The 13795-nt window shown below is 34.3% G+C and overlaps 1 pseudogene; it reads left to right on the top strand.

Moving 5' to 3' along the window:
- The first annotated feature begins 502 nt into the window (after nt 1-502).
- On the top strand, nt 503-601 carry LOC129502684 (U6 spliceosomal RNA; annotated as a pseudogene).
- The last annotated feature ends 13194 nt before the right edge of the window (nt 602-13795 follow it).

The raw sequence follows: 13795 nt of genomic DNA, 5'->3' as shown, positions 1-13795 counted from the left end.
CATTTAGGTCATTATAAAAACCTTCACTTTTTCTATGAGATGGGTAGCAATTGGAAGGTTTTAGGCAGAGAAATCACATGATCTGCCTTATATTTAAAGAACCCTCTGAACTGTGTTGAGAATAGTCAGTAGGGGAGAAAGAGCAGAAAGATAAGATAGAAACTACTGCAATAATCCAGATAAGTAGTAATGGTGTGAACCAAGAAGTTCATGGTGGAGATGGTATAAAATGGTCAGTTTCTGAACACTTCAAAATAGAGACAATTGCATTTGCTGACAGTTGGTTATGGGATCTGATAACAAGGGTTTAGCATAATTACTTAGAAAGATCGAGTTGCCACTTACTGAAATAATAAAGAATAGAGGAGTGGAAGGTGTATAGGCAAGTTTGGGGACTGAGAAATAGAAATGCTGAATTATAACTGAAGTGTTTAAAATGGCTCAGGAAGGTGTGCCAGCTACTGATAAATACCTGGAGTCATCAATGTGGAAATGGGTCTTAGTGCTCACTTCAGCAGCACATATACTAAAATTGGAACAATACAGAAAAGATTAGCATGGCAAGGATGACATGCAAATTCATAAAGAGTTTCATATTTTTGAAACTGCTAAAGAAAAACCCACAAAAACAAAAATATGGAAATGGCACTAAATGAGACTACCAAGGGTATCTGTGAAGACTGAGAAGAGGAACAAGGACTAATCCCTAAGGATCTTCACATTGGCAAGATGAGATCATGGAGAAGGATATCACGAATGGTAATGGGAAGAAATAGCCAGTAAGGTAGAAGGAAACTAGGAGAATGATCTGGAAGCTAAGTCAAGGGTATGTTACTAGACCAAGTCAGATGATAACTAAGGATTCATCATTCATAGCCAAGTCTGATAAGAGTAATCATGAGTGAAGTGGTAGGGTACAGGCTGAATGCAGTGAACTCAAGAGAAAATAGAGGTAAGGAAATAGAGAAGCAGTACAAGGAATGAAACATTGAAGTATTTGCTAAAAGTAGAGCAGGAAAATGAGGTATTCTAACAACTTGAAGGGGATATAGAGCCAGTAACTTTGTATTTTTATTTTTTAAAGGCATGAAGGATTATAGAACATTAGCATGCTACTGGAAATAATTCAGTAGAGATGGATAACGATGTAAGAGAATTGCTAAAGTTATGTCCTCTTGTGGATGAGAAAGAATTGAATGCAATGCATATGAAGATAATTGATCTTAGAACATAATTTGCCCAACAGAAGGGAAGGAACATGGGACAGACAGATTAGTTGCAGCTGCTGGAAATTCTTTCCTGATTGCTTTTTCCTCCAAATAGGAAACAAGAGCCTTAGCTGGGAGTGAGGACTGGGGAAATAAGAGTTAAAGGTCCAAAGAGGTGGCAGCCTGGGTGGCTCAGCAGTTTAGCGCCACCTTCATCCTAGGGCATAATCCTGGAGACACTGAATCAAGTCCCACGTCCAGCTCCCTGCATGGAGCCTGCTTCTCCCTCTGCCTGTGTCTCTGCCTCTCTCTCTCTCTCTCTTTCTCTCTCACATGAATAAATAAATAATTTTAAAAAAGGTCTAAAGAATAAAAAATAGCTTTCTGGGATATTAACTGGATTAAGGGAAATGCATTTTGATGTCTTGGTACTACTAAAGGGCACACTTGATGTTAGTGATTGTGAGACTAGTCACCATGGCTGGCTATTTTTTTCTCTAGCCATGTTCATCTAAATGGGTACAAGTGTAGGACCAACAGGTATATTTAACTAGACTTGAGGTTTGTTAAGTGAGTATGATAAATAATGAGAAAAGCAGGAAGTTAAAGGCTGGTGATCAGTTTTTCAGGTATAAAAGTTATTCATTTAGTGATTATTCTGTATTATTATTCTTTACATAATAGTGGTTAAAATGCAACAGTGCAAAGGTGTGTAAGATAGACTAAACAAATTCATATTAAAATCCATTCCAATTCCATGTCCCAGAGGTAGCCACTATAAATAGTTTCATGTCTATCCTTCTAGACATTTTCTATGAATACATAAACAATTTTTTAAATCAAATATTGTTTCACACTATATGGTTCTGGTACTTACTTTTTTCACTGAACAGTATATCACAGGAACACTTCCATGCTAGTACTCAGAGATTTATGCTATGTCATTCCACAACTATGTTATGCTATTATATTTCTCAGCCATATTTTTTAAATAATTATTTTTTTATTTAAGTTGTTTCCAATTTTTGGTATTATGGATAATATAAAAATGAACATCCTTACTCACAGTTTATTAGTCTTTGAATTATTCCTCTATTGTAGATTATTAGAGGAAGGGTTGCTTTAGTCCCAAGATAGGCACTATTTCAGTTTCTACTAATGATAGCCACAAAGAACATAGCAATTTATTTCTCTTCTAAGTTCTCATCAACACTCCATATGAAAAACAGTAACTTGTTTAAGTATATATTAGGTTATGAAGAGTTTATCACTTTTCATTTTACATTTTTAAAAAAATTGGTACTGATGAGATTGAAGTTTTAATATTTGACCATTGTTTCAAGTTCTTATTTCTATGTCATTTGAAAAATAGAATTCCCACACAAATCTTGGATTATCACTCTGTATTTTTTTTATACATCATCGGAAAACAATCCCTGAACACTTGTTTTCTGTTCAACATGTTATGTATTTTAAACTTTGTTTTTAAAGATTTTATTTATTTATTCATGATAGACACACCCATAGAGAGAGAGAATGGCAGAGACACAAGCAGAGGGAGAAGCAGGCTCCATGAAGGGAGCCTAACACGGGAGTCCATCCCGGAACTCCAGGTCCACGCCCTGGGCGGAAGGCAGGCACTTAAAACACTGAGCCACCCAGGCTGCCCCATGTTATGTACTTTAGAATTCTCTTTCTGTCTTCCTCCTCCACTAGTCTTTAAGCACTATGACAGGAAGAATTCGCATTTATTTGGTCTACTCTCAAACTCCAGTAGCTACTCAATAAATAATTGTCAAATGAATAAGGAATGAATAGGAATATGTATTGTCACTTACATCATTGTACTTTTAACCCAAATATAAGTATTTGTGAAATACGTGTATCTTAGAATTTGGTATATATGGAATCATACTGTGTGTCCTTTTAAAAATTGATTTTTGACTCAACATTTCATTTTTGACACTAAGTCATATAAATTCTTTTTGATCTAGTTCGTTTATATGAATTCTTCATATTGCCCTTTCTCATTAGAATGATTTATACATTCTCTAGGGGATAGTTCTTACTTTTTCACCACAAATGCAATCAATATAAATAAGAGAAATTGCCAAGCCAGAGTATGCATGTGTGTATTTCAAATATACAAATATTGCTAAATTCCTCTGTAATATGATTGTATCAATTTAAACCCTTCCAGAATTTCTTTTCTATCCCTTTACTAACTCTTCTTATTAAAATTGTGCCAGACTCATACAGTAAAATTGTACATAATTATTACTATTTTATTAAACATTTGCCTAGTTAACAGTAAGATTGGGAATCTTTCAAATCTCTATTAACCATTTGGATACCCTTATTTTTTATAGGGAACTGTTTATATCTTTTGTCCTGCTCCCATCCCCAATATTTTGTGTTTCCTTATTGATTATAAATACATTACATATAATAAATATACATATGTATTCTGAATACTAATCCACTATCTATAAATTAAATAAATAAATAAATTAGTTTTTACTGGTGATGTATCACTTTTGGTGCAAAATTATCATTCTTTTCCTTTACAGTTTTATTGCTTTTTTTAAAGCTCTCTTTCTTTATACCAGGTGATAAAGTTATTGTTTTGTATTTGTCTAAAAGTTTTTCTGTGGCCATAGTACACATTTAGCTTTTTTTTTTTTAAAGATTTATTTATTTATGTTACAGGAAGTGTGAGTGGGGGTGGGGTGGGTGGGCAGAGACAGAGAATCCTCAAACAGACACTCCTTGCTGAGTGTGAGACTCAATTCCAGGACCCTGAGATTATGACCTGGAGCTGAAATCAAGAGTCAGTTGCTTAACAAACAGAGCCACCCAGGTGCCCTAACACATTTAGTTTTGATAAAAATAAATCTTCCCTAATTTCTTGCAAACAGAATTGAAGTAGGGATATAACCTCATCTTTTTCCTAGTAGATAGTAAATTGCCTCAGAACTAGCCTGACCTGTCCATCCTTTCTTATATGATTTGTAATACTAATGAAATGATACACAAAGCACCTGCATATTAATGTGTCAGTTGCCATAGTAACAGATTACTGCAGATTTAGTGTTTAAAAGAATACAATAAATTTACTGTCTTCTCACAATTCTAGAGGTCAAAATTCCAAATCATTTTCACTGTACTCAAGTCAAGGTGATGGCAAGCTGGCTTCTTCTGAAGACTCTGATAGAAGAATGAATTCCTTGGCCTTTTTCAGCTTTTGTGTGTCTACCTATATTCCTTGGTTTCTGGCCTCTTCCTTCATCTTCCGGGCAAATCATCCAAAGAGCTCTTTCAGTCATCACACCACTTGCTCTTCTATATAGTAAACTATCCCTCTGCCTCCTTTTATAAGGACAGTTGTGATTCCATCCAGGACCCTGATCCCTAATCCAGGACATGGTTATTATATCCTATATCAAGATCCTTTTTGCCATATAAGGTAACATTTATAGGGTCCATTGATTAGAATTTAGATACTTTTGGAGACATTTATCAGCCTACCACAATTACATTAGTGTGTGTATTTTTTTTTCTTGAATAAAGAAATGTTGAATATTATAGTTTTCTTTCATCTATTGAGATACCTTTTTTTAAATATGTTAAGTAAAAAGTCTTGTATTGGGCAGCCCTGGTGGCACAGCGGTTTAGCGCCGCCTGCAGCCCAGGGCATGATCCTGGAGACCCTGGATCGAGTCCCACGTCAGGCTCTCTGCATGGAGCCTGCTTCTCCCTCTGCCTGTGTCTCTGTCTCTCTCTCTCTGCATCTCTATGAATGAATAAATAAAAATATTTAAAAAAGAATCTTGTATTCTTCAAGTAATTTTGACTTACTAATACCTTAAGATTTTACTTGTTTAGAACTTTTACACTTCTTTTTTTTTTTAGTGAAATTAACTTGTGATTTTTCTCATAGTGTCTTTATCTAGCTTTGGTATCAATGTTATAATTATTTGGATATATTTCCTTTTTACCCCTAATATCTGAAATAATTTGAATAAGACAAAAATGTTCCAAAAAGACTTTATAATAATCTCTTATAAAACAGTTGGATCTAGATATTTTTAAAATATATGTTGTGGGAGATGAATAATGAAAAGGGAAGAATTTTAATGATTCCATTTTCCTAATGGCATGGACCTATTGAGATGTTATCTTACTTTTTGAGTAAGTGGTGGAAATTCATATTTTGTCTAGAAAATAATTTGTTTCTCATGTTTTCAATATTATTTGTCTTGCTTTTTAAAATCCTTTTTAAATTTCTTATCTATAAACCATTTGGTTTTTGCCCATTTTATTTTTTTATCATTTTCACTAAAGACTTTCTTTGTGTAATTCACATTTCATAAGTTTTGAAACATCAGGATTTCATGGTTTAGCTCTGAATATTTTTAAATTACATTTAACACTTATTTTCACTGATGAATAAACTTAACTATGCTTCACAAATTCCCAAAGACATACTCTTTATTATTTTATTATTGATTTTTAAAAATTATTCTGTGGTCAAATAATGTGGCATGTTTGCTAGTAATTCTTTGCAATTTGTTGAGACTTGCCTTTGATGGTTAATTTTTATTAATTTTTAATGTGCATATTTGATTTGGCAAAAAATAGAGTTAGTATCCCTAAAATTACTTAAAAATACAAGTATATTATAATGCTATTATTGAAAGCATATTTTTTTCTGTCTTACATGTTACTTTTGTCCAGCATTTAATTCCATGTTATTTTTATAGTCTCAGTACTGATTGGTATAATTATTCCTATCTTATGTAGGGTTTTTTTTTAGGCAGTCAGTTATTGACTCATTTTTATCCAAACGTTAACGATTTATGTGACTAACTTGTCTCTCCTATCCTAGTTTATCATTCAGAGAGAGGCAATCACAAGACTTAGAGTATCGGCTGTTTCCAAACAGATATGGAATTATTTCAAGATTTTAAGTAGGATGGCTATTCCAGTAAATATTAGGTGAATGAAAGACCAGGGTCCTGAAGCAGTAAATATTATTGAGTTTCCAATAGAAACCCCATTTTCAACTTCCGATTTAAGTAGTAATTTACCAGAGTATAGACTACCAGATTTATATATGCTTTCATTTAGCATGTTGAAATGTTGTCTCCTTTTGATGCAGTGAGTGAGAATTCAACTTTGAGTCTTGTTCCTTTGCAAAGAAGTCTTGTTCCTTGTTCTCCAGTAGATTTAATGCTATCTTCTATGTTTTATTATTATATAGTTTCACTATGATATGAGAAAGAACATAGGGTATAAATAAGGAATGTTTGTATCGTTGCGTTATGTTCAAATTTTGTGTCTTTTTCACACTTTTTCCTTTGAGAACTCAAGTGAATATTAGATTATTTAATTTCAGCCTTGATGCCTTTTTCACAATTTAGACATATTTTCTATCTTTCTGTGTTGCATCCTAGCTAATTAGTGTGGTGAACCAGTTCTCCAATTCCCTTTCCAACTATTTTTGATTTACAGTATATCACATTTGAGGTTGTTTTTTCTTTTAATTTCACTGTCTATATATTTTAATTTTTAATTGTTCTATTTGGATCTGTCTCAAATCTGCCTGTTTTTCATCCTTCTAAGCATTCAATTATTCTTTTATAATTGTAATAATGTTAACTATACTTATTTTAGCTTCTATTTCAGGTTACCATAATGCTATATAGAGTACATCACTCTGTACCTAACACATTTTGTGTCTCCTATTGAATTGTTTTAAAACTGATTATGTTTTACCTTTACTGTGTGTGTGAGTTCAGTTTTTAGAAAACTTTCTGGTTGTTATTTGGTTGTTTTGTTTTCATGTTAGTGTCCAGGGCCTGGATTATGGTGCATCCCTTCAGAGTGGTTTTGCAAATGTTTCTCTTCATATTTACATATCTCTTTATATTACCTGTTGTATTAGTCAGGATTCTCAAGAGGAAAAGAATCAATAAAGATGTGTATGCACACAGAATTTTATTTTAAAGAATTGGTTCATGTGATTGTGGAGGCTGGCAAGTCCAAAATATGAAGGATAGGCTGTCATTCTAGACACCTATGAAATGCTGTAATTCAAGTTCTAAGGCAATCTGTTAGCAGAATTCCTTTCTCCTTGAGGAAGGTCAATCTTTTTCTTAAAACATTCAACTGATTGGATGAGGCCCACCCACCTTATGAAGGGCAATTTGCTTTACTCAGGGTCCACTGATTTATATGTGTCAATTCCATTTAAAAAATACCTTCACAGAAACATCTGTGAAATTTGATCACATTATCTGAATACCATGGCATGGCTAAGTGAAGCATAAAATTAATAATCACATTTGCTTAGTGCAGAATTTTACATTGATTTCTTAGTGTGAAAATTTCCAGATACTGTGAATTATTACAAAGATTTATCCCCGACCTTTGAGTGGCACTGGCAGTCACAGGTCTTCAAATTCCCAACAAAAAAAAGATAAAAATTCTCCCTCACCCCAGCCATTCATTGACTTGGTGCTTTTCAAGGTTGGTCACATTGCCAACTCTTTCACAAACTCATAGCCTGTTCATCTATCTTTGTGAAATTAAAGCTTATTCACTAATTTATGTAGATGAAGAAATGCTTCCCTGGATAATGACAGCATCTGCCTATAGTCTTACCATTCTATTTTTCTGTTTCTTTCCATCTTTTTGTTCTTCCTCCTTCTCTTCTTATGAATTAAGTTATAATTGTCTAATAATTTTATCTTAAATTTCTAGATGTTTTTAGTAGGCAAGATTTTTGCCATATGACTCATATCCAGAAGTTAGAAAAGCATCTTTTATGTATATGTATATGTATATATACAGCTATATATATATATACACACATACATATATATACATGTTTTTCAACAAACCTCTGTTAATCTTGTGCTCATTTTTTATTGAATTTTTAAAATGCTATTAAGTTTAAGAGCTTTTGCCATATAAGGACATCAGCCTTTTCTTATTAGTATATATCTTTCCAATTTGTCTTTTAAAAATGTTTATATTTGGTTAGGTGTTATATAGTCTCATTTATTGACTGCTTTTTTTATGCACATTGAATGAATTCTCAGTTACAATTATAAAGAATTTCAATTCCAAAGTACACAAAAACCAAAATAAAATAATTATTATTTTTTTTAAGATTTTTAAATTTACATTGAAATCTTTAAGCCTCCAGAATCTTTTTATATTTTTTTTTAGATTTTATTTATTTATTCATCAGAGAGGTAGAGGGAGAAGCAGGCTCCCTGCAGGGAGCCTAACGTGGGACTCAACGCGGGGTCTCCAGGATCATGCCCCAGGCTGAAGGTGGCACTAAACTGCTAAACCAGGGCTGCCGGCAGAATCTATTTTGACTTAAGGAATAAGTTTGGTATTCAAGGTTTATTTTCTTATAAATAATTAGGCAGTTATCCCTAAACTAATTTTAACTAATCTGTTTTTTCCCCACTCAACATAATCATTTTACGGATGAAGGAGCTTAGCCAGAGTATTACTTACTTAATATTATAGGTAATTAACAATTAAAATGGGACTTAAATTGAGATCTCCATATAAAATTCAGTCCTCTGACTACTTAACTCTTCTGTGATTCCTGTTAGCATAGTAAAAAAAAATTTATTATCTATAGTGCTCTTGAGATAGCATTTTTTTTTTTTGGTCAAAAGCATTCAAGTTTCTTCTAAGTGCCAGTGTTGATGCAGAATGTTTAAGTGTGCATTTATGTGTATTTGTAAATTAATTCTCTCAATGAAAAATATCATAAAACTTGTAAGAATAACACATTTATTGAGTAGCAGCTGAGTAACAGCCATAATAATAACTGAGTGCAGTTCATAATAAAACAAATTACATTAAAAAGATGTGAAAACATACATAGGGGAAATCCAATTGGTGTTTCTTTGTTAATAACATGAACTTTATGCAGAGCAGTAGCTTTTAAAAATTGGAGTTTACAGTAATGGGATGTAAAAAATCAACTAATGCTATTACCATATATACTATGAGTGCATCCTGCTTTAAATAAAGAGAAAATTTTTGCTCTGATTTTGTTTTCTTTTTCTATTAATTTGTTGTTCAAAGATATGATAACACCTCTGAAAAATGAATACAGGAAACATTCAGATATGTAGACATGAATGAGAGAAGCTGTGCTCAGTAAACAATTATTGAATTAAGGCAGTGAATTCTGAATATATGGGTGTGTACGTATGTTGTCATGTCTATTTAAATCACTCAATTAGCATATATTTGAGGTATGTATAAGTAGTTATAACACATATTTTCTATTCTTAAATTCCTTAATACTTGTTGGGAACATAATATATTGATACACAGGATTAGCAGTATAAATATATTATGACTCAAATATATAGGGAAGAAAATGAACTATAGATATTGACAGATGAGAGGACAGTGCAGTCAAAAATGAAGTGAAATTGATATCTAGATAATTTTTGTGTCCTTTTAAATATTTAAAGCGATGTATGACTTGGAAACAAATAAAGTCTTTTTTAAATTAAGTAAGAGATGTATGTAGTCAAACTTACAAGTATTGTGGTCAAATATTATCCTATTGTAATATAATGATAGATGTTATAATAAAATAATAAATTATTATACTACAATAGAATAATAAATTACGGGGCCGGAGCAGCTCGGAGGGGCTCGGGCGGGGCTCCGCGGAGGGGGCTGCGGGGCGGGAGCGCGAATCCCACAGCGCAGGCCCCGGAGCACAGGGATCCGGCCTCCCCCGGGACAGGCAGAGGCCGGGAGGGCCCAGGACAGCGAGGACGCTCCTGCCCTGAGCTGAGCAGATCAGCGGCCCCGCCCCGGAGCCTCCAGGCCCTGCGGACGGAGAACCGAGAGCCCCGAGCCCCGTAGTTCCTGCAGAGGCTGAATCCAGGCTTCCAGAGTTGCCATAGCAACTGCGGCTGATCCTCCCGGGGCCCCACGGGGTGAACAACCCCCGCTGAGCCCTGCAGCAGGCAGGGGCAGAGCAGCTCCCCCAAGTGCTAACACCTGAGAATCAGCACAGCAGGCCCCTCCCCCAGAAGACCAGCTGGACGGACCAGTGATACTCCCCCGTGTTCCAATACAACTTGTTTTTGGCCACTCTGCACTGAGCAAAATGACTAGAAGGAAAACCTCACCTCAAAAGAAAGAATCAGAAACAGCCCTCTCTCCCACAGAGTTACAAAATCTGGATTACACTTCAATGTCAGAAAGCCAATTCAGAAGCACTATTCTACAGCTACTGGTGGCTCTAGAAAAAAGCATTAAGGACTCACGAGACTTCATGACTGCAGAATTTAGATCCAATCAGGCAGAAATTAAAAATCAATTGAATGAGATGCAATCCAAACTAGAAGTCCTAACGACGAGGGTTAACGAGGTGGAAGAACGAGTGAATGACATAGAAGACAAGTTAATGGCAAAGAGGGAAACTGAGGAAAAAAGAGACAATCAATTAAGGGACCATGAAGACAGATTAAGGCAAATAAATGACAGTCTGAGGAAGAAAAACCTACGTTTAATTGGAGTTCCCGAGGGCGCCGAAAGGGACAGAGGGCCAGAATATGTATTTGAACAAATCCTAGCTGAAAACTTTCCCAATCTGGGAAGGGAAACAGGCATTCAGATCCAGGAAATAGAGAGATCCCCCCCTAAAATCAATAAAAACCGTTCAACACCTCGACATCTAATAGTGAAGCTTGCAAATTCCAAAGATAAAGAGAAGATCCTTAAAGCAGCAAGAGACAAGAAGTCCCTGACTTTCATGGGGAGGAATATTAGGGTAACAGCAGACCTCTCCACAGAGACCTGGCAGGCCAGAAAGGGCTGGCAGGATATATTCAGGGTCCTAAATGAGAAGAACATGCAACCAAGAAGACTTTATCCAGCAAGGCTCTCATTCAGAATGGAAGGAGAGATAAAGAGCTTCCAAGACAGGCAGGAACTGAAAGAATATGTGACCTCCAAACCAGCTCTGCAAGAAATTTTAAGGGGGACTCTTAAAACTCCCCTTTAAGAAGAAGTTCAAGTAACTCTGAACGTGAACGGGCTTAATGACCCCATCAAAAGGCGCAGAGTTTCAGACTGGATAAAAAAACAGGACACATCTATTTGCTGTCTACAAGAGACTCATTTTAGACAGAAGGACACCTACAACCTGAGAATAAAAGGTTGGAGAACCATTTACCATTCAAATGGTTCTCAAAATATACCCTAAAAACTACAGAACACTTCTGAAAGAAATTGAGGAAGACACAAAGAGATGGAAAAATATTCCATGCTCATGGATTGGCAGAATTAATATTGTGAAAATGTCAATGTTACCCAGGGCAATTTACACGTATAATGCAATCCCTATCAAAATACCATGGACTTTCTTCAGAGACTTAGAACAAATTATTTTAAGATTTGTGTGGAATCAGAAAAGACCCCAAACAGCCAGGGGAATTTTAAAAAAAGAAAACCATATCTGGGGGCATCACAATGCCAGATTTCAGGTTGTACTACAAAGCTGTGTTCATCAAGACAGTGTGGTACTGGCACAAAAACAGACATATAGATCAATGGAACAGAACAGAGAACCCAGAAGTGGACCCTGAACTTTATGCTCAACTAATATACGATAAAGGAGGAAAGACGATCCACTGGAAGATTTTAGTTTATATCATTTGTTTGTTATTTTGACCAAAAATAACCTCTGACAGTCCAGTTATTTTACCTGTCTCATTTATTAGATAATGTATATGCTTTGATAAGTTCATATGTAATAAATGAATTAACAAATTCAAGTTTAGACCTCGTCATGAGCACAGAGCAAGTATTATTTGATGGTGGAGTCTAGTAGAATCTCTCTCAGTGTATCTTACTGGTACAATGTAGAGTTGTGCAAAAAAAAACCTGGGATTGTGTGTGTGTGTGTGTGTGTGTGTGTTGGCGGGGGGGGGCGGGTGTTGGGGGACTAAAGGCTCAGGTTGCAGTTCTAGAACTCTTTTTTTTCCCTTGCTGAGTAATTTCTAGTACACTACCTGAGTACTCTGAGTTTTAGAGAACTGTAGGTTCTCCTGAATTGTAATGTAAGGAAAATGACAATGTTCACAATATTTAATTCTTGGATTTTAATGAGAATCAATTAAGAATTTGTAATAGAATCTACAAATCTGTAAAATGTAAGCAGGCTATCACCAACCTTGCTATCTCAGTATACTTAGATACTAAGAAGCCATTAGCCCTTGGATCTGGGTCCTTGGATGTTCTACACCAGATGAAGCCTGGGTATTGCGGGGGCATGGTGAACAAAGACTCAGTATTCCTGTACTAAAGTTCCAATATTTAAGGCTATCCCCTCAGATCCTTTTCCTTTTAATTTTACAATACTAAATGGGAGAACAGGAAGAAATATCCTAAAATTATCAGTAATAGTTTTTAAAGGAAACAGCACAAAAGAGCAAAAAAGTTTATGGGCCTCCATTCATGCACATACTGGCACAAATAATAAAAGATTAAATATGTCTCCATAAGAAAAGATGAAGAATTAAAATGAGGCAAAATTCAGAGAAAAATAGAAATGGAAAAGCCAGAAGCATCCACAAGGCAATTAAACTGTAAAGTACCTGTTATTTAATGGATATTATGATCCAAGACTTAATGCAATATTGATTTTATGTAAAGAGAGATCTCATTTTTTTTTCTAAAGAGGGGGGCAAGCTATATTTTCACACTTTAATCTTAAAAGCATAAATCTATAAGCTATACTTCTAATGGAAGTATTTTTATAATATTGAAAAGAAGAGATATAAATACTTTATAAAATGATCTACGCTGCCAAGTTTCCTGTTTTGCTACAATACACAAGTCAAAAAGGTTTTATGCTTTGAAACTCAAATACAAACTTTTTGAGCTTTAATAAAATGCACACTTAATAACATACTCTATAATGAAAATTATGATAAGAGTATTAAAATTGTATTAAGTATTTATAGCTTTAATAGTTGCTTGAAATTATTCCCATTAAATTTAATTAATTAAAATTTAATTATTAATTCATATATATATTTATATTGGTATTTGAGTTGGGATTCATGTTTTAATGTCTTTGTACCTTGATAATACCTTCCATTTTTTCAGTAACCTATTAAATAAGACATCTGCCACTTCAAAATAAGATCTAGTTCTGCCATTTTGAATTTATGCTTTTTCTTACCCATATAAAGTTTTATTGTCTAGTATCATTAGTGCTAACTGCCAGAATTGTCATGCTATAACATAAAAAATATCATTATTTCCTATACTTATGTCATATCAATTCTCAAACTGTCCATATATTTTATTGAAACACCTGGTTTCTTTCTACACCACTGCTTCCTAATAACAAGAGATGTGACGATCTGAGGATTTGCAGAGCAAAATAACACAAAGCGTAATTATAGATATTAAAGGTTGTTTTATAATGATTCTTAAAAATGTAATAAAAAGTTATGGATAAAAGGTAGAATATTACTACCCTTTCTTGAGTTTTTCTATATTATTATGGACTTATT

The sequence above is a fragment of the Nyctereutes procyonoides genome, unplaced genomic scaffold (genome assembly GCF_905146905.1).
Source record: "Nyctereutes procyonoides isolate TBG_1078 unplaced genomic scaffold, NYPRO_anot_genome, whole genome shotgun sequence".
Classification (NCBI taxonomy): Eukaryota; Metazoa; Chordata; class Mammalia; order Carnivora; family Canidae; genus Nyctereutes; species Nyctereutes procyonoides.
This window is presented reverse-complemented; position numbering and strand designations above follow the sequence as displayed.